The 25,240-nt window shown below is 36.5% G+C and overlaps 1 protein-coding gene across 2 annotated transcripts in view; it reads left to right on the forward strand.

Annotated features, from left to right (window-relative positions):
- Nucleotides 1–25,240, forward strand: part of TRE1 (trehalase 1) — a 218,148-nt gene that overhangs the window by 77,967 nt on the left and 114,941 nt on the right. The window lies entirely within an intron of this gene.

Genomic DNA, 25,240 nt, shown 5'->3' on the forward strand with positions numbered 1-25,240 from the left:
ATATATATATATCAGTGTGTTTATCTTACTATCTTGTAGTTGTAAGTTGTCTTTTAGTTATGAATTATGAATCATGATTTATGTGACCAATACCACTGACATGTATTTGAATTTTGTATGTACTATGCATGCTATAGATGAAGATCTATGTTTGAAATCAATAAATTTGTATCATTAATTAAAATTTGTGTAAGAAATATCTAATTTTTAATTAATATATCTATATATATATATATATATATATATATTTAATAAAATAATATATAATGAATCCTACGTGTCCTGTTCCGGGCGGTCAACGTGTCCGAATCCGACACCACGAATCCTGAATCCTACGAATCCCGAATCCCTGTGTCAGGTGACTTAGCTACACATGTTTTAATGGAGTAATACAAGACATAACCGACTTTGCACTTTCAACACTTTATACATAGGCTATTGAAATCAACCCATATCATACTTGAATACATCATACCACACATCATTAGATATATGCACAACTGTCCTTCACATAATGCATATAATTTTGTAAGGTAGGACATTGATACAATCTTCTAGTTAAGGAGCAATAAGGCATACTAATATATCATTAGTTCCAAAGCATATTATGATACAAGTACTTAGACCCATACTTAATTTTTCACTAACATAGCTCCTCTTATAACAACAAGAGATCATCTAAGAATTACAATGATGATACCTCACATCCAAAGAGTTCAAGGAGGCATTTCTCAAACATCTATTATGTAGTATGCATTTGTATGAAAAATTCCTGGAGCTAAGAGCCAAACAATATGTTTCAATCTTGTCAATTATGTAATGTTAATGCTTGACTTCGGCTTTGCTTCAATTCTTTGGACAGGGAGGATGTCAAACTCCCTTTTGACTATTCCTTTCCAAATAACACAAGCTCGACTTCTTAATAAGGTATCGCTTAAGACTGCATCAACCAAAAATTCCTTCAAACATGAAGACTTCTTCAAACTGGCTGAGGCTACTTGACCTTAATAACAATGGCTCATATGATGCTCATGCTTTATGACTTCTTTCTAATGAGTAGTGTATTAAAACAAAATGCAGACTAACTCTCTCATCTTCTAGTTGTCTGTGCTATTACGAAATTAAAGCCATCTTTTATCACTAATGCATAGGTCTTTTAAACTCGGCTTGAGATTGTTACTTTTGACCTTATGAGTCTAATTCTGTGGCCTTTCGGCCTCCTGCAACATGACAAAGATTTTTGACCTTTATAGAGGTTTCGGCTTTCATTGAAGTTTCAACCTTTTGAGATTTGTTCACTGAGGTTTTGGCCTTCTTTAGGTCTTGAGTATTTTTGTCTTTAATATGTGGACTGAGGCATCTCGGTCTTCCTTCAAGATCAAAACTTCGACCTTCTTAGCAAAGCATGGTTATCTTCTACCAACGAAATGAAACTTTGACCCTTCTACAAAGATTTCAATTAGGTATGTTGTCGCACAAAGTGTCTAGGCACCGCGACAACGCTCAGAGTAGGGGCTGTCACTCCGATTCCTACTCAATCTGTTTAGACTCTCTCCTAGCTAAGTAAAGGGGGTAGTCCCTGTAGGTGGATGGATGATGGGAGACCTGTGGAACCACAGGGCCTAGGAGATTTATGGCAAGGAAATTTGTTAATGATGTAACTTGGTTATTACTTGAGGCAAGTATTAACGATATGAGCAATGTTAAGATATATTAAATTAAACATGAATAGGCAAACCACAGGATAGAAATGATAGACCAGTGCCTTTAGCACTATTTTAAAATTCGGCCGAATCGAATCCGAAACGGCCGAGTTGATCCGAGTCATCGAAGAATTTTATGACCCGGCAGAAAAACCAGTTCGGGAGGCCGAGCCATGACTGACTTGGCCGAGTTATTGCATGACTCGGCCGAGTCAGTCATGACTCGGTCAACCCGGCCGTTTCCACATCTACTCGCCCGAGTCATTAAATCCAGCCAGTCACCCAAAAAAACAACGATTTTTCTATTTTTTTTTAAATTTTAACATTTAGCTGATTGTTGGGGACTCCAAGGTGTTTTCTAAATTGGTTAAGTGCTATTTGGAGTCCATTCCCCTCTCCTCGTATTGATAGGCTATTCAAATTTCATGGTAATGTTAAATTCTTAAAGTAAAAGGATGAAAATGAAGATTAAGGAGAATGTCACTTTTACTTAAATTTTTAACATTACTTTGAAATGACTTAGGATGTTTGAGACTAGTTCCGGCCTCATTAGATTTCATATGGAGAAAGTAGAATTTTAGATTTCATTCAAAATCCAGCAGACTTATCAGTTTTTCAGGATTTCAAGATTTTAGGATTGCAATGTTTCCATTGAATTTTGTCATGTATTAGGGTATGGAACTCGTATTTAATCAAGAGCACCAATCCCTCTATGTACCTTGATGTTAGTGACATTGGTTGTCGAACTCCTCTGGGATTCGCTCCCAAACCAGGAGCTTCTGAAAATGTCGCTTCCGCTCCCATTTTCGCTCTCGCTGCCCACTTTCGCTCCTGCTCCCAAGTAACACTGAGCCAGATGATGTTGGCAACTCTAGCAGTAGCCAGTAGTACTGGTCACAGACTTTTGTTGTAGAGGCCATTTATAGCCTTCTTGGTTATGTGTTTTTGTTTTGATCTCTATATCATCATCATGTATGTATTGGACAGTGCACTGGGTGCCATTTTGATATAATGGATATATTCATGAGCCTACTTTGATCATATGTTGTCTTCTATCTATATTCTAATGCTGTGTGTTTGGAAACATGAATGAAAATCTTTAAAATTATATGTTTTTATAAAAAATAAATATTTAATGTATTTTTTACAACGACCGAGTCACTGAAATCAAGCTGGCCGAGTCGATACCGAGTCGGAGTCGGAGTCGGAGTTGACCCTCAGCCAAGTTGGAGTTTTAAAACATTGGCCTTTAGAGAACAATACTCAATGATAAACTGATGTACTTGCTAAGAGATGTTAGCACGAAAAAAATTGAAGACCAAGATAACCAAATATATGAGCAATGAGCTTTTAAAGAAAAACAGTTGCACGGAAATATGATATTTCCAAATAAAATAAACTTGAAAATTTAGTGCACAAGTCCAATTACCAATGATCAATAAGAAATGAATGCAAGGTGAAATGCAAATGATGACAAAATTAGGTAGTTTCAAAGAGATGACAATATGCTCATATGCTTCAATGTAAAGATGTAAACCATTTATGACCAAGCTTAATTGATATATCCACTTAGATCACAAAGACTTCCAATAGCAAATCAGTGAAGCAAATTTAAGATCTCTTAATGAAACAATGATAACAATCAAAGTCTTTAGTTATAGCGTTTATAAAAATGTTCTTTACTTATAGGATTTAGAGATTGGAAGCAAGTGAAATTTCAAACACAATTAACTAAAAGACCAGAGGTTGCTAACAGTGATCTTAAAATGATAAAATGCAACGAAAGCTCATGCAATTTCTAACTATGCAATGCAAATGCAAGTAAGGAAAAGTAAGTTAGTAAGTTAGTGATTGCTCCCTTTTAAATAAGGAGCAAGGATGCATTGGAATGAAATTCGAAGCTCCCTCACGAGAAAAAGATTGATTTTATTTATGATGCTTTACAATAGGAAATGCCCTTTAGGTAAAGAGAACGTTCTTCTTTAAGGAGCTTATAATGATAAGAAAACTGAATAACAAGTTCTCTCTTCAAGTGACAGCGCTTGGGAGGCTTAAAAAGTCTGAAACTTGCTTATTGTAATGGCCCACAAATCTGCCAGATCTCTACTACAGGGTCAACTTGATAATTCAATGATAAACCTTCCTCTGAAAGACAACTATCAAGAGTATGAACGAATGCACCCTTGAGTAAATGAGTAATCCTCTTGGAGTAGTGCTCAGGGGTTTTGTGATCGAGAGGCTGCAAGCTTCCCCAGAAAATAATGATCAATATCTGCTATAAAATGATTGAAACTTCAGAGAAGGATTCTCTAAAAATTTTAGATTTTGAGTTCAAACTTTAAGGTAACAGATTGAAACTTGACAAAAAACTTTTCTGCAAAAAATTTGCACCAGATAGTGGAATTTTTTCTGCCTTTAAAGGATAAATGTGATGACAAAAGTTCCACTGAAATTTTCTGAATTTCAAGCCCTAGAAGATGTAAAAATATATAGGAAGGACCTGAAGCTTCAGTGAATATATTTCCCACAAATTTAGCTTCTTTAATAATTTTCAGTCCAGAGACGCAAATGTACTCAGTTTGGAGCAGGAACAGTGCTTCAATCTTCTTGGTTAGCTCTCTATTTAGCTTTAAATCTTGTGAAATACTAAAAGAGAATTTGCTGGGTTTTAGAATTTAAAGTCTGGAAAATGCTTGAAATAGTTCTCCTTATCCTCTCACCTGAGCGAGAAAAATTGTAATGCCAAAATCCTTTCAAATACAAACTCAGACCCACTGCAAAATTGCAAATATGTATTAAAGCGAATAGAATATCTCAGAAAACCCCCGCGGCCAAAAGGAAAAATCTAAAATATTTACAATTATTAAAATTTAAGATACAAAATTTATATTTACAAAGTTCGAAAGAGACAATTAAAATATTTACAAAATATCAAAATAAAATGTTTACAAGTTTAAAATAAAATGAAAAAAAACCCAAAAAATTGTATATAAACAAAAAGGAGTGGGTAAGAATGTATGGATACAAATTAGAAAAACTTCTTTAAAGTTTTGAATGTGGGATAAAAAAAAGGGAACTTTAAAAACTAAAAGTTAAAGCTAATTGAAAGAAATTTAAACTTAAATAAATATTTACAATTTTGAAATCCTAAAGTTATTTAATTTATTTTTAGTTTTTATTTTTTTACAAACTATTAGATCTATACAAAGGATAGTGAAAATGAACTACATACAAATAAACTACAATATTTACAATGGAATAGATCAAGAAGAATATGAGTACAACTTTGTTTCCTTGATCTAGTGTTTAATAGCTCTAATTAGCAGATTTTTCAGATAAGCACAATGATTAAAAAAATTTAAATTTTAAAAAGAGTTGCTAGCTTGAAACCTTCATGCATCACAAAACGAAAATCTTATGATAAGCCTGAAGCTTATTTAGTTGGGCTCTTCAGAAAACACAGATCGGGAGTTGGCTGGTCCAACTAAAAACTTCTCCTAACGACCGATGATCTAACTCAAGATTTCCCTGCAAAACTCGATCCAGCCATTAAAAATAGAGTGAGAAAGTAATAATAAAACTTAGACAAATAGAGATACTTGCTATTACGTTCAAAATTTAAATTATTATTCAAATCCCTGCAATTGAGTAAGATACCTGTACTCAAATCACTATTTAGAAGCTATCATCAATGGCTTTAGAAAAAATCATGCATGAAATAAAAAACATCTTACAACATTCTCATGAAGAGTAACACCAGCAGAAATTAACCCCAAAGTCTTTCTTTATTATCCAAAAGAGATTGCACCAGAGCTTTTTGCTAAGGACACGACTCAAAGGTTGGATGGATCGACTGACAAATGACTTTCTATTTAAAAATAAATCCTCCAATGGCTAGTTTGAGTCATCCTGGTCAAAGAAATCTCGACCATTGATGAAGATTAAAATTCTTTTAATCTCATTCGTCGAAATATTTAAATATTGAGGAAATTCGAAATTTTTATTTAAATGCATTTTAATTAACTCAAAAATAGAATTTTTGAGTTAATTTCCCCAAAATTTGGACTTTGACTTAACTCCTAGGGATCAAAGCCTTTAAAATTTATCAAAATAATTAATTTACCTTAGTCCCGAGACTTTTTAAAATTTATTTTTCTAGGACCAACGAATTTTGCCTTTGGAGAATTTAAATTTACGTAGGACCTAGAATTAATTAAATTTCTGGCTTAGGATTTTAATTAATTTTGGGCTAGAAAATTTAATTAATTAACCTATGAGGGGATAAATTATTTTTTCCAACCCTCAAGACATTTTACATCATGATTTACATATTTTTTACATCGTAAGGGAGAAAACTCATTTGTAATAGACCTTCACAGACTACCCATTTCTGCAACACAAGTATAATCCAGCAGACCAAGTAATTTGTAATAAAATAATTTAACCAAATAGTTAGGATTATTCCCAAATTACTTTTACATAGACTTGATCTAGAACACTAGGACTCGCCTAAGATCCTAGCGACAAAATCCATTCCAACTTTGGGGTAAGACTGGAGGGAAAAACTCTGTCGATCATCTGAAAATGGATTGATGAGATGAAAAACCTCCTAGAATGGAGATCATCACTAAAAAGGTAGGTTTACCTAGGTCGTTACATACATGACACGGGTTTGTTGAGATTATTTACATTATACACATGCAGAATGGGTTTACATAACATCTTGGAAGTCAGGCTAATGACGATAGCTGGCCTACACGGACACATCGATCAGGCACTATCACTTTTGCGAAAAAAGCGGGTGTATTGCTATGGGTCGTTGATACGTAGTGGTCAACAAGGTCTTTTAGCAAACTAGGATTCCCTTTATCTATGATTTGAGATAAGATTCATCCTCTTTCTGTCCTTGGCACAAGGTCATACTTAAGACAAAAGATTTGTTTCTTTTCATATCCTGGACAAACCTTGTTAGGGCACTGATTGCATGGTACTTGGTGGCATCTCTTCTTCATTTGATCTTACACCTTCAAGACTGCTCTTCAACCATAGCTTTGATACCATGTTGAATTTCTAGTTGCAAGAAAGACTAGAACAATTTTCTGCCAGATAACTACTTCCAATAATACAATTTTTCTTAGAGCATTCAAATCATCGAGTTGTTACACTTAAGAAGATTTCAACCATTTAAATTCAGCGGAGCAACAAATATCACAATGAAACAATGATACAAGGGACACCAAATTTTCTTGGGACAAAACCCCATAAGGAGGAAAACTCGGTAATCTTTCCTTATGAGAAATTGTTCAATTCAATCAATTTGTACATTTGATTCTTCCAATCAAAATATCATACCATTTACCACTTTCAATGCCCAGTCAAACCAAGTCAAAGGAGAGAGAAAAGTCAATATTTTGCTCGCTAGTCAATTCTGGTCAAGGGGCCGAGTTTTGGCTTGCAGCTCTTGGTCAAAGGGCTAAAATTTAGTCCTGCAATAGCCTCAAAAATCTCGACCAAATATCATACTTTGACCTACAGACAAAGCTTGGTCAATGCACTGAAAATAACTCCACAAACTTGGTCAATAGTTGGTCAAAGATTCTAGGGATATTCAGCGTCAAACCTCAGTCAAAGATTTTGTCAAACAATGGTAGAATAGTCCAAGTCAACGCTGGTCAAAGTAGATGAGAGAGAGGTCAAACTTGTTGGTCAACTTTTGTCTTCTTTCTCCTTTGCACGTGTGAATAGATGTCTTGAGAATAGATATGATTTGATGTCCAGTGGATGCTAAATGAGGTGAGCCTCTTGCTAATAATATACACATCCAATTGGAGGGGTTTTGACCATGGGTCAAACCCCTTCATGAGGTGGGGCTTGTTGTAGCTTTTTCTTGTCCAAAGAATGCTATAGTTTTTTTTGAAATTGGCAGTTTATTTCCTTGCTAAACTCTTGGGAAAACACAAATCTGTCATGATTAGATGGGTCTTATACAACAACTTGGTCAATTTTTAATAAATTTATTTTTATAAAAATATAATTATATATTTTTATGAAATGTTTTATTTAAATTATTAAATTAAATGCAAAATATTGGGTAATTATTTTATATGATATTCCTATCAAGCTACACATTCAATGCTACAACATGACAAATCCAAGGATCGAAGCCAAGTCCAAGCAACATGTAAGATGTCAAAGGCGAGGGAAGAGCCCAAGAGGGGTGTAAGTTCTACACATTGATAAAAGGTCAAAGGGTTGGCATATATGAACCAATGTTTTTAAAACCGGAACCGGTGACCGGACCGGTCCACCTAATGAACCGGTTTACCGACCGGAACTGGTTTGGTCTAAACGAACCGGTTTTAAAAAAATACATTAAATAATTAATTTTTAATGAAACAAAACTATTTTTAAGATGTAAAACCATGATTACAAGCCAATAGAGACAAAATATGCAAAGTTTGCTCATTTATATACCATGTAAAGGTGAATATATCAAAATGGCACCGAGTGCAATACATATCATCAACAAAATAGCAAAATACATAAGAAATGAGGCTCTAAATGGCCTATAAAGTCCAAAAACAATGCTGCAAGCTACGAGGCCATTGGCCTACTACAAGTCTACAGTGTACACATGATCAATCATCAAGTTCATCACCACTACTAGACACAAGATCATCATCAGGAGCTACATAGACATCATCTGGTTCAGAGTCTGAGGATGCCTCAGCCTGATCTACAACTTCAGTATCAATGCCACCAATGACAATAGAAGTGGACCTAATGGAAGCACGAGTTTGTCGACCTGCATGACTAGTGCCTTCCATTGGTTCTTTGCCTTTCCTTGATGCCACTATTGATCCTGGTTCTGATGCCACCACATAATCTGCTTCATCCCTTGCCAAAGCCATGTCGATATCAAAATCAGCCTCAAACACAGGTTCTTTAGTCTCCTCCACCCATTCTGATGTTGGATCAATATTGTCCAACACAATGGGATCTAGATCAGGAGTTTTTCTCATCATTTGGAGCTCTAATTGCATTTATTGTTTACCCCCAAACCATGAAATCCTGAAAACCATTAAGTCTGCTGAATTTTGAGTGAAATCTAAAATTCTAGTTTCTCCATATGAAATCCAATGAGGTGGAAACCACTCTCAGACATCCTGAGTCATTTCATGGTAATGTTAAAAATTTAAGTAAAAGGATGAAAATGAAAATTAAAGGAAATGTCACTTTTACTTTAAGAATTTAACATTACCATTAATTGCCAACATTGTTAGGGTTGAAACACCCTTAGTTCCCCCCCAAAACCCCTCAAACACAGTCAAAAATATGCTTTTTTAACTTTATGGTGGGTGTGCCTAAAACCGGTCGGTTTAGGACGGAACCGGCCGGTTTGTTACAAACCGGCCGGTTTTCACCGGTTAGGGCAAAAAAATGGAGAAATCAGCGTTTAAACAGGGTTTTTTGGCCGGTTTAGACCGGCGGGCTTGCTAACCGGCCGGTTAGACCGGTAACCGGTTTTTAAAACACTGATATGAACACAAATGCATCCCTTGATTTGACCTATGTGGGATATATATCCCATACCCACAAATCAACGACGGATACAATGTATAGAGACCTGTAATTTTATCAATGGAGAAGATTGGCTAAGTTTAATCAATGACTCCATGTAAATTGTGGACCCCTTGCCTGCTCGAATCTTAACGAAGAGAAGGGGTTCTCAATTTTTGGTCTCATGAAACCACCTTGTCAATGGGGCAGCATCATATGGATTGCGGTACCCCCCTACTCCAAAACTAGATTCTGCCTAGACCCCCCTGCAATTCTGCTCATGGTTTTGACATCAACACAGGTGTGAACATACAACAAGAACATGTGGATAGGGTTTATACACCTGGAAATAAAGCAGAGCCCGTAGATTAGATGTTCCTTGATTGATCTGGAGTTTGTGAGAGGTGTATTATTAATGGTTATGCAGGGTATTTTTCTGGTGCCAAAGTGGTTTCTCCTAAACAAATCCATGCCAATGTGACTATTGTAGATCAAAGGCTTTTCTTGCTTATTATCGTTGTAGATTGCAATCATGTTTTTTCATGTATTTCTCTTTTTTACAAAGGAACTTGAAGAAAGTTCAATTGCAAATATGACAGAGCTACTTCAATGGAATGATTAGTGCTGCAACAGGCTCCAAAAGCAATGAAACTGTAGTTGATATTGACAACTGAATAGGATAAGGACCACTCGCAAGTGATGGTTATGTATGTAAAATTGGGAGAGCGAATGCCAAATCTAAAATCTAGAGAGGCCACTTGATGACATAAATTAATAAGCTTGTTATTTATTTTGAAGCATCTACCAGTAAGACAATTCCATATTTACAGAGGAGATGAAGACAGTTGAAATAATTGTTCTCTAGTGACTAGAGACAGAGTATTTGCACAAGTGACAAGCAGTTAGCACTGAATAAGCAGGAAAATACACAATCGGTGAGACTCCTTGTAGCAGTTGAGCATTTGTTCAATATTGATGAAATTGAATGTTGCATAAATGCCCAGTTTTCAAGTCCAGGTTAGATTGTTTCAGAATCTAGGGAATCATAGTCCTTTGGCAAGTTTTAGAAAAGAAACTAGCTCAAGGCCTGCTTCAAAAATTGGTACAGGAATCAGTGATCAAGTGTCAAGTAAATCCAACACTCATGTCCCTACAGAAATGAATTTCGAAAGAAAGACAACAATTTTTGATGAGGAAGATTTCATTTCTCTTATTAATGAGGAGCTGGATAAATTTAATAACTGATTTCAAATTATAAGAAATGGGGGCTCTTATGAAGGTTTTTGACAAAGCCATTGAGACATAATTTGATCGATGTTGTACACTTATTGCTCTTGGAGGAAGTATGATTGGTAACATTACTGCCACTACCGTCCTATGTAAAGTCAATGACCTATCTTCCATCAAGCTAGAATACTTTCACCTCCAATGACAAAATCATTTATGGTTTTGTATTAAAAAAAATCGCAGATAATGTTACAAAAGTTACCACGGTAATTTTCAATCTGTAACAAAACATTGTAAAAAGATTTGTGGCAAAAGATCAATAAGTATAGTAAAAGGGCAGTGGGAAACTTTTACGAGGCAGCTACTCAACAACCCCAGATTTCTAGGCAGGATATCAACAGTCAAAGAAACAAATTCAAATCCCAAAGCAGAATGTCAACAACTAAAGGATTATTCCCAGATTTGGAGGCACAAGACTTTCAATCAGCTCCAGATTTCTTGAAATTATTTAGAGATTATTTTTATTTTTAGTGAATTGTTTAGATTTTTATCCCAGGAAGCTAGACACACTTAGTTGGGTGTAATGTTCTATATATTGTTTGATTTTGAATGTAAGAGGGTTGGTTTTTGATGCCAAAACCCTGCCATTTTTGAAACTAAAGTATTTTGACTTTAGTTTCATGACAAAATTTGTTTCTCATGTATATCTTTCCCTGTGATTTCATAATTTGTTTCTACATATGTTCAAGGTAACATATGAGCTAGGGCAAGGCTAGGTTTGAGTATCGACCTCCCTGACAAGCCACTTCAAAGTTATCACCATTTTGGAGATTAGCTAATTGAATAGTTTGTTTAAAACAACTCCTCTGCATCATTAATTGTTGCCTTCTGTCATCTCTTGAATGTATATTTGTTTGTTTGTGGAATTATTCTACACACATCTACTATGTGTGGTTGATTAAGTATTCAGTCTGAATGTTTAATTATCATATAGTCTCTTCTATTCCTTTACCAAACTCTTTAAAGTTATGTTATTTTGTCGAAGCTCGACGTTGACACTTTGATAAGGCCTCTGCAAGAGAGGGATTTATTTCTGAGCAGATATTGGATATTCATTAGCAACCACCTACAACAAATAATAGATCCGGCCATTGTGCTTCATAGGCTGCTGTCTAGTGACAGTGAACAACGTTAAAAAAAGCTTCGTAACACTTGAGGGAGCCCCCTCTGGTTCAAGGGCCAGCTTGAACTTAAAGTTTGGTCGAGTTGGTTTCTTAACATAGTTTCACAGTCAACCACTGCCTTCGAGAAACAGATACAATAGGGTTGACCTATCAAACTGGGGCCTACTTGGACAATTGGAAACCAATTAATTCTCCTTTGATTTAGATGATGAAATATTGACCACAACTACAATTTCTCAACATAATGATGAGATGATATGGCAAAGCTCTCTTCATAATGAGAAGCAAATGTTTTTGGAGAAACTGTGTTAACAATCTTTGAAACGTCCGACATTTTGCGTGAACCTTCACTCATCTTCAGGGACATAAAGCAAAAACATAGATGAAGAGAAACAAACCAATCCTTTTAAAATGCAATGGTGCTGGGAGAGATGTTAGAAATGATTGAAAATAGAGTAAGATATAATATAATATAATTATTTCTATTGCCATAATTATTTATTTAATTTTGTTGCCACAAGGTATTATAAATAAATAAGGTGTTATAATAATAATTAAAACTATTAAAATAATTAGACCAAGTTTTTGGGAATAAGGTGTTATAAAGAAATGATAATTAAATTATTAATAATTAATTATTATAATAGTTCTAATTATAACTATTAAAATATTAAAATATTATAATAATTACTGTTATAATATTAATATTACAATGATTTTAATTATAATTATGAAAATTAAATTAATAATAATAATAATTATTATTAAAATATTAATAATAATAATTATTTTTATCTGTTATCATATTCACAATTATTAATAATATTAATTGGTCTTATTAGTTATTTAATGATTTAATTTTAATATTTATAATGATTTTTATTAATATTTTAGTAATTAATTATTAATTTTAATATTTATAATTATTTTAATATTAATACTTTAATAGTTAATTATTAATTATTATTTTATATATTTCTTTATAAGACCTTTTGGTCCTATTCTAATAGTTATATTATTTTGATTAATAATAATATAATAAAAATAATTTTATTCTATTATATCCAACTCTTTAAAAAGGATTGGTTTGTTTCTCTTCATCTATATTCTTGATTCATGTCCTTGATGATGGGTGAAGGGTTCACCCGAAACGTTAGATATTTCAAATTTTGTTAACACAGTTTCTCTATAAACATTTTCTTCTCGTTATGAATTATAACTGTGAAAATCTGTATTCGAAAAAAGCTCCCTTCTCTCTTTATTAATACAATAGTTAAGGATGCTAACATAAAACAAGGAAATGTCTTCATGCAAATAACCAACAAGGCAACCCCACATGGTGTGCTATATAATATAAGAATGTACAAGTGTTATACATACTAAGGTTTATCCAACCCCTAAGATGAAGTGACTTAGAAGCATGAATCTCCTAGTGCTCAATGCCCCTCTTCCATGATGGTGTGCTCTTTAACAAGCTGCTAGTCCCACTCCTCCTCTACGTTACTGGATCCGGCAGAGGGAGAGGCTAGATTGTTGGATCCGCAGGATTATGGCAAAAATATGGCAGTTGGTGGATCTGAGTAAGATTGGAAACATATCCTCATCACAGAAGCAGATCCATGCGTAAATGACACTCCTTGCCAGAACCGCCAAAAGCAAAAGTGGGAAATCGCTGCGAAAGTGAAAAGGTTCGGAAATTAGGTTTTTGACTCTTGAGTGAAAGTCAAAAGCAAGCACAGTGAACAGGTTTGGCATTTGGCGTGACAGGGGACACAGTGTTGAGTGAACAGGCGTTTGGCGTGACAGGGGGAATAGTGAACTTGGCGTTTGGGTTTGGCGTATTTTGTTGTGTTCGCTACAAGCACCATAATCAATCGGCGTTCATCATTTGGCAGCGACCGACCAAGGTACCGTCGTTCATTTGGCCGACATTCATCTTTTTCCTTAGGCATTTGGCTCGACTGACCAAGGTACCATCAATGCTAAATTTGTTTGTTTTTATTGTTTGCTGATAATAAAATAACTCAAATTATTATGAGTTTTTAACTCTCCTTCACAGTGAATTACTGTTTACCTTAAGGTCCTCAATATGCAATAATGCAAGCATTGAGACATACTGTATATTCAAGGTTAGAAAGCATTGCTCCACTTCTTGGAAAACAAAAGGTCATACATTAATGCAAACAAGAGATAGTTTATAATAATTTTCAATTTATAATTTATAAGCATCCTTGTTCTACTCATTAGTCAAAATTTCTATTGTAGTTTATCTCTATAATAGTTTGTTTTTATTTTTTGTATTTTTGATGTGTTTACTTCTATTTTCAATTTATCCATTAAGAACATGGTATATTAAATTTTAAAGTTTTATTGAAAGTATATTATATCATGACCTTGTAAGCGATATCATGTGTTACATGAAGTGTATTTTAATTTTTAATTGTGTATTGATGATAATATTAATATATCATAATTTGAATTTTATATGCAATAAGATAACCTATAGACCATTATCATTATGGAACCATCAAAGCATGAGCAGAGCGAAAGGGAAATCATCAAAATAGACCCAAAATCTCCTCTATGGCAATATGTGGAGATTATTGGAAAAAATCCTGGAGGTGGTTCATGTAAATGGAAATGCAATGAATGCCAAGATATAAAAAATGGCTCATATACTAGAGTGAAGGCCCATCTCACTGGTCAAACTAACACAGGGTGCAAGTATGCACTGGGCCAAAAGATGCAAATAGCAAACCTGACCAAGGTTTGAGTCTTGGAAAAATGAAATTCTATGCATCTTTGTAAGAAGCTGCTGATAGAAAGCTTGCTAAGGGAAAACACCTTGTGCAAAGCTCTACAACTAGGCCTCCATTGCCATCTAGGCCTGCTGCCACAACTAATAAAAGGCCCACTCTAGGCCCTCTTGAAGCAACTTTCAATAATCAAGGTAGAGACATAGTCGATGAACATGTAGTTCGTTGCATCTATGCAAATGGGCTAGCATTCAATTTGGTGCATTCCCCTTATTGGCAACAAATGATTAAGGCTGTTAATGAAGCGCCAAAAGGGTACAAGAACCTTGGATATGAAAAGGTCTGCACTACTTTGTTGGCATCAGAGAGACGATCCGTGGATAGACAACTACAGGGAATCCGGGATACATGGGCAAAAACAGGCGTGTTCATAATCTTTGATGGGTTGAGAGATCAAAGAAACCGTCCATTAATTAATGTTGTTGCAGTATGCCCCCAATGGGCAATGTTTTTGAAGGCTGTTGATTGCATTGGAACGGAGAAAGATGCATCTTTCATATCCACAATTCTTATTGATGCAATAGAAAATGTGGGGCCACATAATGTTGTCCAAGTCATTACAGACAACACATAGGTTTGTAAAGCTGCAGGTTTGATTGTGGAGGGCCAATATGATCACATCTTTTGGACTCCATGTGCAGTACATTCATTGAACCTTATTCTTGCCAAGATTGGTGAGATTGAATGGATTAATAAAATAAATGTAGCGGCAAAAGAAATCCAAATGTTCATAACCAATCATTCAATGTCCCAAGCCATTTATCGGGGTTTTGCAAAGTTGGAGCTATTGAAGGTACTCTTTTTTTAATCAATATTATTTATATTGGAAATTCTTAATTTTAATTACAAATTTATATATGATTTCTCAATTGAGATTTGACTTTTTGAAACTTGTAGGTTGCTGAAACTTATTTTTCCTTCCACACTCTTGTCATAAAGAGGCTTGTGGAGGTGAGACAAACATTACAAGCAATGGTCATTGACTCTCTTTGGAAATCATGGAGCACTTCCACTTCTGATAGAGGGCAAAAAATCAAGTCCATCATTCTTGATGATGCATGGTGGGACAAGGTCCAATACCTTTTGCGGTTTACTGAACCAATCTTGACCTTGATCAGGGCATTTGACACAGATACACCTTGCTTGGGGGAAGTTTATGAAAACATTGATAGTATGTTGGAGAGGATAAGGGAAATTATTAGGGCAAGTGAAAATGACCCTTATGAAACATTCTATAATGTAGTGAAGGACATAATTACAGAAAGGTGGAACAAAATGACCACACCATTACACCTTTTGGCCTATGCATTGCACCCTAAATATTATCATTCCAAAATTTTGTCTTTACCTAGTAGAACAATGCCAAACAAGGATTCTGAAGTGGTACAAGGATACAAGACAACTTTGAGGAAAATTTATAGAGATATGGGAGTTGCAATGGAAGTACGCCAAGAATTTGGAGGGTTTGTACAATCTATTGGTAGCTTTTCAGATCTAGTAGCTATGGATGATCGAGGGCATCTCGTGTTGAAGAATCTAGGGCAATTCGGTGTAGTGTGTTTCTTCTTGACTTGATAACAATTTGTGGAGTCTTTTTACTTTTTCTTGTTAGCTTAATCTTCCTCTTCTTCTTATTAATGCATGTGTTTGTACTTCATCAAACTGCTACCAAAAACATAAGAACAAGAACACAAGATGTTGGCTCTCTGTCGGGGCCAAAACCTCTCTTCTCTTGAGAGGAAAAACCTTTAGTAAGTTTCTCTTATTGAAGCTTCTTATTGATCAATGCCAAACCCTAGACCCTTGACTAGGATGTCCTCCAAGCACAATTCAAGTCTTTCCTCTTTTCTGCACTATGTTCCCTAACACATGGACTTTCTCCTTCCGGCACTTTGCTCCCCAACAGTTCGTCCTTTTTTTCACTTCTTTGTTTAGAGATAGACCTCGGCTATGTTAGCTTCTTGATGAGATATTCTTCTTCCTTCCTTTGAGATGTTCTTCACTTAAGGAGACACCCTTCTCTTGATCCAACAAAACTCTTCTTGAAGTCTAGGTGTATCACTGTACAACGGCCTTAGTTTTCCCACATGTGATATGTACCCTAGAGAATTAGGGTTACTTTCCTTCGCTAGAGAGATAGGCTTCTTCGCGTTGATTGGGAGGCCTTGTACGCCTAGTTTCAAGCCCAAACAATGCTAGTTCATGAGCTGTTTGTCCCTGCTGTCATACCCGCAGACTTCACCACCCTTTCTTCACACGTGTGACTGTTTCTAGCCCTAGAAACAATCCTCTTCACTTCGGTTTTTCTCCTCCTTCCTTCGCTACACTAGGAGACCTCTTCTTCGTCCTTTGTTACCCTTTCTCTTGCCTCTTTTCTTTGCAGATTTTAGAGTTACTTAGTTGACATTGTAATGGAGTGGACAACCTCTATATATAGAGGACTGCACTTCCTTTTAGGCTGACTAGAAGGCCGACTTGGTATGCTTACTTCAGATGGCTTCTTAAGTGGTGTCATATGCTTGGAGGAGACTCTTTGATGGTACCTTTGCTTTGGAGGAGACTTGACTTTGCTTGGAGGAGTATTCTTTGATTTTTATACAAACATATACATGGTGCAACTTGCCCTTTAGGTCTTCAACATTTTCTTTTGACTATTTGACTCACCTATAACACTTTAACTTGTGCTAGACCTATTTCAATGAGCAAGAAACTCATTGACATATATTATAAAAATAATATTTCTTTTGTTGAATAAATACAAATATCAAAAGTATATTTATGAAGACCGAACCTAGTTACATTTCCTTCAACGCTTCCTCTTAACTAGGGAGGTATTCATATAACATTACAAGGTGTTTGGCTATGTTTCAATCTTGAAAAAATTCACATAAGATAAACTGGATTGGCAGTGCATCTGTTATAGCATCATAGTAACCAACATTGTTTCCATAGCAAGGCCTTGTCTGACAATTCTATCTCTCAATAGATCAAAGCACAATGTTGGCGAGACCAGTGACTTATAGACACCTTAGTCATTGTCTCTCAAGGTACATACCCACCCAGGCGTTCACTGAGTATGACCTTCTAGGACTATTCTTATCTTGGGTTCCCAGCCCTCAAAGAATATCGGTCCTCTTGCCTACTCTTGTCTTGGATGCCCTACACGTCCTCAAAGAGTATCGGATGCCAGATGATTACCCAATCCTTCCATTCTTTCTTCCCAAGTGAAGACAAGAATGTTGTGTCTATCACTTCCTCTTAATTGAGAAAGACTTTACCAAGTATCCTCTGACAAGGTACTTGTCCAAGTTCCTTTGTAATTGGGAACTTGTTAGAACTCCCTCTTAGCTAGGGACTTGTATCAACGACTTCTTCTTCATGGGTCCTTCAGCTGCTTGATCTTCTTTTTTCCTTCGATGTCATGAACTCTTGGTTTGAACTTCCTTTTGGTAGGGCACCATCCATCAATCACTTTCCTTCGTGGAAAGTGGCCTTCTTGTCATATATCAGGTTCTCTTGTCATTTGGTTATTCCTTTTCATCTTGTCTATGCTTCAGACTACTCTTCACATGGATTCTTCTTTGTACTTGCTTGTTCCCATGCTTTGATCTAGTAGCCGTTCATGACTTCATCTTGATATTGTTTCAACATTAAGTTTTGCTGGATGGCTTTTTTCATCATGACATCTTCGTAGAGTAGAATCAGTTATCTGCACCTTTCATATCTCCAAGGCCTTCATAGGTGTCAAGGGTCCTTTGATCTTTTCCTTTCTTAGTCAGAGTTGTCCTGCCTTCTTTTGGGAGATGTCTTCAATGGATCTTTGTTAGATAGTGATTCTTTGTGATCATGCTTGATCTCTTTCTTCATTTGCTTCTTCTTGGATAGATTAGTCAACCACCTTATGCTCCTTGTGGGAGCACTTCTTCATTGCTTGCTTCTAGGACTAGTCAACATTCCTTCTTCACTTGCTTCTTAGTCAACAATCTTATACTCCTTATGTGAGTATTTCTTTTTGTTGACCTCCATTGTATTGTAGTACATGCCTTCGAGCATGTCATTGGTGAAAGAGATTTTTTCATACTTGATTATGTCATAGAACTATTCCCATGACTCAATAATATACATATAATAACATGACTAAATTTTGATGCATACATGCCTCATCTTGATTCTCCTTTGATCATATTAGCTTCATTTGGTTGTCTTTGGTGTGGCCCTTCTTGCTTCATCTTAGCTTCCCTGCATATCATCCTTTTCTTGAATCCCATGAATGGGATTCTCAGTGAGACATCTGCTTTTGTTTATGAATCTTCTTTTGAAGATTCCATCATAGGATCTTAAAGACCCTTACCCTGCAAATGTTTCTTTTCTTTTGATGATGGAGGTCTTCTAAGATTCCTAATCATGATCAATTTTCTTTTATTATGGATGAGGTCCTATTCTACGCATGCTCCTTCTACATAAATATTTTGAGCTATATCTACCATGCTCCTATATTCTAGAAGATATTTCTACCCATGCATTTTGTTCTATTTATAGATGCTTCTTCTACATGAGTATTTTGAACCCTATGTACTTCATGCTTCTAGATTCTAGAAGATGTTTCTAGCCATGCAATTTTATTCTATTCCTACATGCTCCTATCCTACTCAAAATTTTGAAAGAAGACTTTAAGTAAAGAGTTTGACTTAGGCATAGTAGAGATCCGGTGGATCTTCCTTCTTTTGCTTCTTTTCTTCTTCTTTCACCTCTCGAGTCATGTGAGATTTTTCCCTTTTTCTTTTGTTGTTGTTGTCCTTCTTAAGCTTAGGACAATTCCTTTTGTAGTGTCCATATTCTTGGCATCCATAGCATTGGATTTTGGACATATCTTTGTTGTTTGTTCTTCGTGGACCAAATTTGCCAAATTTTCCCTTTCTCTTGGCCATGGTAGCAAATGCTTGCTCCTTTGATCCCACATCTTCCTTAGCTTTGAGTCTGGTTTCCTCTGTTTTGCATAGAGACCACATTTCACTTAGTGTGGTAGCTTCCTTCTTGGCATATATGCTAGATGTGAAGTTGCCCCAATCCTCAAGTAGAGCATTGAGTACTACAGTTGTCATTTCTTTGTTGGACATGACTTCCCCCAACTCTTGAAGTTGATCTTTCATCTCAGAGATCTTCATGAAGTAGGGAGCTATTCCTTCCTTTGATATCTTCATCTTGTACAATTCATTTCTTAGAGATATCACTTCTCCAGCAGTGGTTACTGAGAATAGCTCTACTAGTTTATCATAGATTTCTTTTGATGTTTCAAATTTGGAGACATAAGGAATGAGAGAGTCCTTGATAGATTCTATTAGAATCCTTTGAGCTCTTGTCTCATCCTTATTGTACTTGGCTAAGGCTTGGGTTTGTTCCTTAGTAGGGATAGTGATATTCCCTTTGACATGTTCTAGAAGTTCATTCTCCTTGAGAAGTAAATCAATCCTCTTCTTCCATGCAAGAAAGTTATTGGTACCTACCAATTTGTTGCTTTCCTTGCAAAAAGACATTGATGTATATTCAGAAGGGGACATATACTTACTTGATAGATTTTTAGATGTAGTGGATTTGCTTTCTCCTTGAAGACTTGATGGCTTGCCTTCCTAGGATCTTGATGTTCTTCAAGTTGCCTTCTCCAAGTGGACTTGCTTGATGATGAGATTTGCTTGGTAACTTGTAGATGATGTAGGTCCCTCTTTGATCTGCTCTTCTTTGTAGGTGCCTTTATGTAAGGCTCTTCTTCTTGCTATGTAGTCTTCCTTGATGAATGATAGATGGTAGGCCTTCTTGTCCTTGAAGTGATTGAGACTTCTTGGCTTGATGCTTCAACTTTGTAGATGTCCTTCCTTGATGAGTCACCTTATGAGTGTTCTTGAGATGCCCTTTCCTTGATGTCTTACCTTAACTCCAATACCATGTTGAAGAATCTAGGGCAATTAGGTGTAGTGTGATTCTTCTTGACTTGATAACAATGTGTGGAGTCTTTTTATTTTTTCTTGTTAGCTTAATCTTCTTCTTCTTCTTCTTCTTATTAATGCATGTGTGTGTACTTCATCAAACTACTACTAAAAGCATAAGAACAAGAACATAAGATGTTGGCTTTCTGCCAGGGCCAAAACTTCTCTTTTCTTGAGAGGAAAACCCTTTAGTAAGTTTCTCTTATTGAAGCTTTTTATTGATCAATGCCAAACCCTAGACCCTTGACTAGGATGTCCCCCATGCACAAGTCAAGTCTTTCCTCTTTTTTGCACTATGTTCCCCGACACATGGACTTCCTCCTTTTGGCACTTTGCTCCCCAACAACTCGTCCTTTTCTTCACTGCTTTTTCTAGAGATAGACCTCGGCTATGTTAGCTTCTTGATGATATATTCTTCTTCCTTCCTTGGAGATGTTCTTCATTTAAGGAGACACCCTTCTCTTGATCCAACAAAACTCTTCTTGAAGTTTAGGTGTATGACTGTACAACTGCCCTAGTTTTCTCATGTGTGATACATACCCTAGAGAATTAGGGTTACTTTCCTTCGCTAGAGAGATAGGATTCTTTGCTTTGCTTGGGGGGCCTAGTAGGCCTTGTTTCAAGCCCAAACAACACTAGTTCATGGACTGTTTGTCCCTGCTGTCATACCCACAGACTTCACCACCCTTTCTTCGCACGTGTGACTGTTTCTAGCCCTAGAAACAATCCTCTTCACTTCGGTTTTTCTCCTCCTTCCTTTGCTGCACTAGGAGACCTCTTCTTCGTCCTTCGTTACCCTTTCTCTTGCCTCTTTTCTTTGCAGATTTCATAGTTACTTAGTTGACGTTGTAATGAAGTGGACAACCTCTATATATAGAGGATTGTCCCTCCTTTTAGGCCAACTAGAAGACCGACTTGAAGATTGTTTGCAGGCCGACTTGTTATGCTTACTTCAGAAGGCTTCTTTGGTAGTGTCATATGCTTGGAGGAGACCTTTGATGGTGCCTTTGCTTTGGAGGAGACTTGATTGTGCTTGGAGGAGTATTCTTTGACTTCTATACAAACATATACATGGTGCAACTTGCCCTTAAGGTCTTCAACATTTTCTTTTGACTATTTGACTCACCTATAGCACTTTAACTTGTGCTAGACCTATTTCAATGAGCAAGAAACTCATTGACATATATTATAAAAATAATATTTCTTTTCTTGATTAAACACAAATATCAAAAGTACATTTATGAAGACTGAACCTAGTTACATTTCACATTTTGATCCTATTACTTGGTGGGGCTTCCATGGTGGGGATAACATTCATCTCTTCACTCTAGCCACTAGGTTGTTATCACAGGTTGCTAGTTCCTCATCAGCTGAGAGGAATTGGAGTACATATGGCTTCATCCATTTAGTGAAGTGAAACAGGCTAGGCGTGGCAAAGGCTGAGAATTTTGTGTATGTTCATTCCAACCTCCATCTTCTATCACATGTTGAACCAAAGTATAAAAAGGGTCCAACAGGATGTGGGATGTGGAGCTTGTTGTCGCACAGAATGTCTAGGCACCGTGACGACGACTCAGATCAAGGGCGTCACACTGATCCCCAATCACTCCGTTTGAGTTGTCTTCCAATAGCAGACTAAGGGGGGTAGACCCTCTGGAAATGGAAAAATAAAAGATTAGTTGGGAACCAACCAACTTGGGAGACACAACTAAGCAACCAATACTTATTTTAGATTGCGCAAGATTTTAAGGAGTCAAAATGATTTGAAGAAAGTGATACCGGTGCCTTGTGGAGTCAACTATCTTGCGAAGAAAATAAGGCTCAAGTAAAGGATGAGAAACTGCTGCTTAAAAGACTCGACTGTCCATATGCAATTGCAAAATTTAAAACTATGTGAAATGCAGGGACTTGGCTAATTTTAGTTAAATGGAGGCCTAAAATTATTTTTGAAATATGTCTTAAATGTTACTTAATTTAAGGCTCAGAAAGGTGGCGATCTAAATGTGAACGCAGGTACTTATACCAACACTGCAAAATGTAAAATCTGCACAAATAATTACTGAAATGCATAATGGAATGAAATGTAAAATGCTGGAACAAAACTGATGAGCCCCAAAAATGGGTAACTTATTGGGCTCATTTTGCCTACTGTTATTCATAAATCCACCATTTTTCATAGTTTATGTATGTTTTTTTGAGTATATTTATGTTGGTTGAACGAATGAGGGTAGTCACTTGACTAAGAAGGCTAACACGTGGTTATTGCAGGTTTTTGGACAAATTTTGGACCAAAGCAAAGCATTTATGAGCCAGATAACAGCCAAGCATGAAGGAACAAGGGTGAGGATTCGTAGGAAGGGTGTCTCCTGCACTAAATGGCCCCTTCCTCGAAATCTCCACCCTTAGCTTGGAGTTTAGCAGGCCACCGAAAAGGATTCCCAAGGGCAGCCGAGCAATTTTGTGTAAAGTGACTGATCACTGGCAATTTGAGCAGCCGAGCCCCTCGAGTTAAGGAGGGCTGTTGGAGACCCTCGTAGTGCATAAATAGGAAGGCTTCCAGCCTTCGTAGGTTACTTTGGGAACAGTTGTATTTTGCACCATAGTGCTGCTAGTTTCTCAGCTCATTTTTTGTAGTTTCTGCTGTACAACTTTCTTGTGACTTGGTTATTTTTGAATAATGGAAAGCAGTTTCATTTGGCATCAGATCTGAGCTTTTCTTAGGAGCCTGTAGCTCCTGGGGTTGGGCCCAACCCAAGTGCCAAGGCTTCCTTCTTGTACTATTATATGTTTTGAACGTCTTTATCAAATAATTTCTATTAAGGAGATTACAGTTTTGCTTGATTATATAGGTCATTGTTGATGATTAAAAAGGATTTTTAGGTTCAGATTGTTTTGATAGGCTAATAACAGAGAAGATCTTGAGAAAAAGGCCACCAAGCACCCCTGATCTCACCTCTCCCCCTGTGGGACCATGAGCTGAGACCAAGGTGTCCTTGCAGCTACCAAAAACACTGTCTTTGCTTCATCATGCAATTATTAGTGTAGATTCTCATTTGCAGAAGTTGATACCAGTTGAGGTTACATGTTCAGGTTCATGATTGCTTAGTTTGCATAGCTATTTCACATGATTTTGTTGTAGTAAACTTCTGCTCATTTGCTTTGCTGATATTCAGGTCAGATTAGGTTAAAGTAGCTAGGTCTTTAGTTTTTCGAATCTTTGTTTGAATAGTTTGGGAAAATAACTTGCAGAGCACCTGTAAAACCTCTTTGCCTACCCCTACTCCATCAATATCGCCTGCTCCGCCCTCCAACTTTGATTCTTGCCTCACATTTGCTACGTTCCCTCACTTTGACCTAATTCCCATATTTTTGTGCAACATTGCTCTAGCCCTCCTTGAACAAATCCAACCATCCTCATCACTCACCCGCTTCGTTCGCCAGGTTCTGGACCACTCCACATCATCATCAACCTCCATACCCACTTCTTCACCTCTTTTCCACCATCAACCCTTCAAAAATCTCCTTTCGGAACATCCTGTAGAAGCCACAGAACATCCTGTAGAACCCCTGCAGACTTCCTGTAGAAGCTCACGAAAGTGGTTTCTTGGAATCCGATCACTGTGAAACTCTCTGGAAGGGTGCTAGGGACCCCTTAGGCCCTCTTCTAACCTTCCCAACCTCCTGCAAGCGCCTACTCCATTTCCTTTCGCCAGTTAACCTCTGCACAGTAAAAAACAGTTAAAGCATATGCAAAATAATCTTGACGAAGTACTAAAAAATGCAAAAAGATGTTTTCTTCATATTTCTTTTTAGAAGTAGCTTAATCACATGCATTTTACCTTGCTAGAAGTCAATGGCATCCATTTCTGTAGCTTTCATCCTTTTACTTGCACTAGTATGATTAGTTGGTAGAACTAGGGTTTGCTAGGGTTTGCGTTCCTTTCTAGCTTTCAACTTCTTTCTGCAAGTAGATTAGCCTCTGGTTGAGTTAGCTTTCGTCCATCACCATTAAAAGCTTCTTTTGAGAGCTCATAGAAGTTGACTTAAGCTCCTAACGGACTTGTGCCAACTGATCCAGTGACAGCTGTAGCAAGAGCTAGTACTTGTGCATATAGCACCGTCGCTTCCAAGTTTGTTACGAACGACCGGGTTGATAAAAGTAAAGAAGGGAGTCCCAGGAGTTGCAGCATTATTGTTGCAATACTGGAGCCCACCATTCTTTTTGGCGCCATTGCCGGGGAAGCATCAGAGTATTTGTGATTGCTGCTTTTCTTCTATTTTCTACTACAACCTTCTGCTGAGTAGTTTATTTCATTTCCATTTTGCAATTTCATTTCTGCAAAAATAGAATAGACCTTTCCTGCTTTCATAGATTAGCATTTCAATTCCGCAATTTCAATTCTGCAAGCGTAGCTTAGCATTTCATTCCTGCAATTTCATTTCAGCAAAATAGATTAGTCATTTCCTGTTTTCATTTCAAGTCCGCATTTTCGTTTCCGCAAGATAGATTTTAGTTAGTTGCAATTCAATCTATTTCAGTTTTGCAGGTACAAGCAGAAAAAACAAAAGAAAACAAAAATATTTCATTTCATGCCTCGTAGGAACAGAGATAATACCGAAAAATTCCTACCCAACACCCCCACCACATCACTAAGTCACCCTTCTCTCTTCTTTGGTGGCAGTGATCCAGAAGAACCTATAGGTGAACCTCCTGAGATATACGAAGATCCTATAACAGAAGAAGAGCAAGAAAACATTCCTTTTGAGAC

Source organism: Pinus tabuliformis, chromosome Q (genome assembly GCF_031772625.1).
Source record: "Pinus tabuliformis cultivar Carrire ecotype Pingquan chromosome Q, CPIR1, whole genome shotgun sequence".
Taxonomy (NCBI): domain Eukaryota; kingdom Viridiplantae; phylum Streptophyta; class Pinopsida; order Pinales; family Pinaceae; genus Pinus; species Pinus tabuliformis.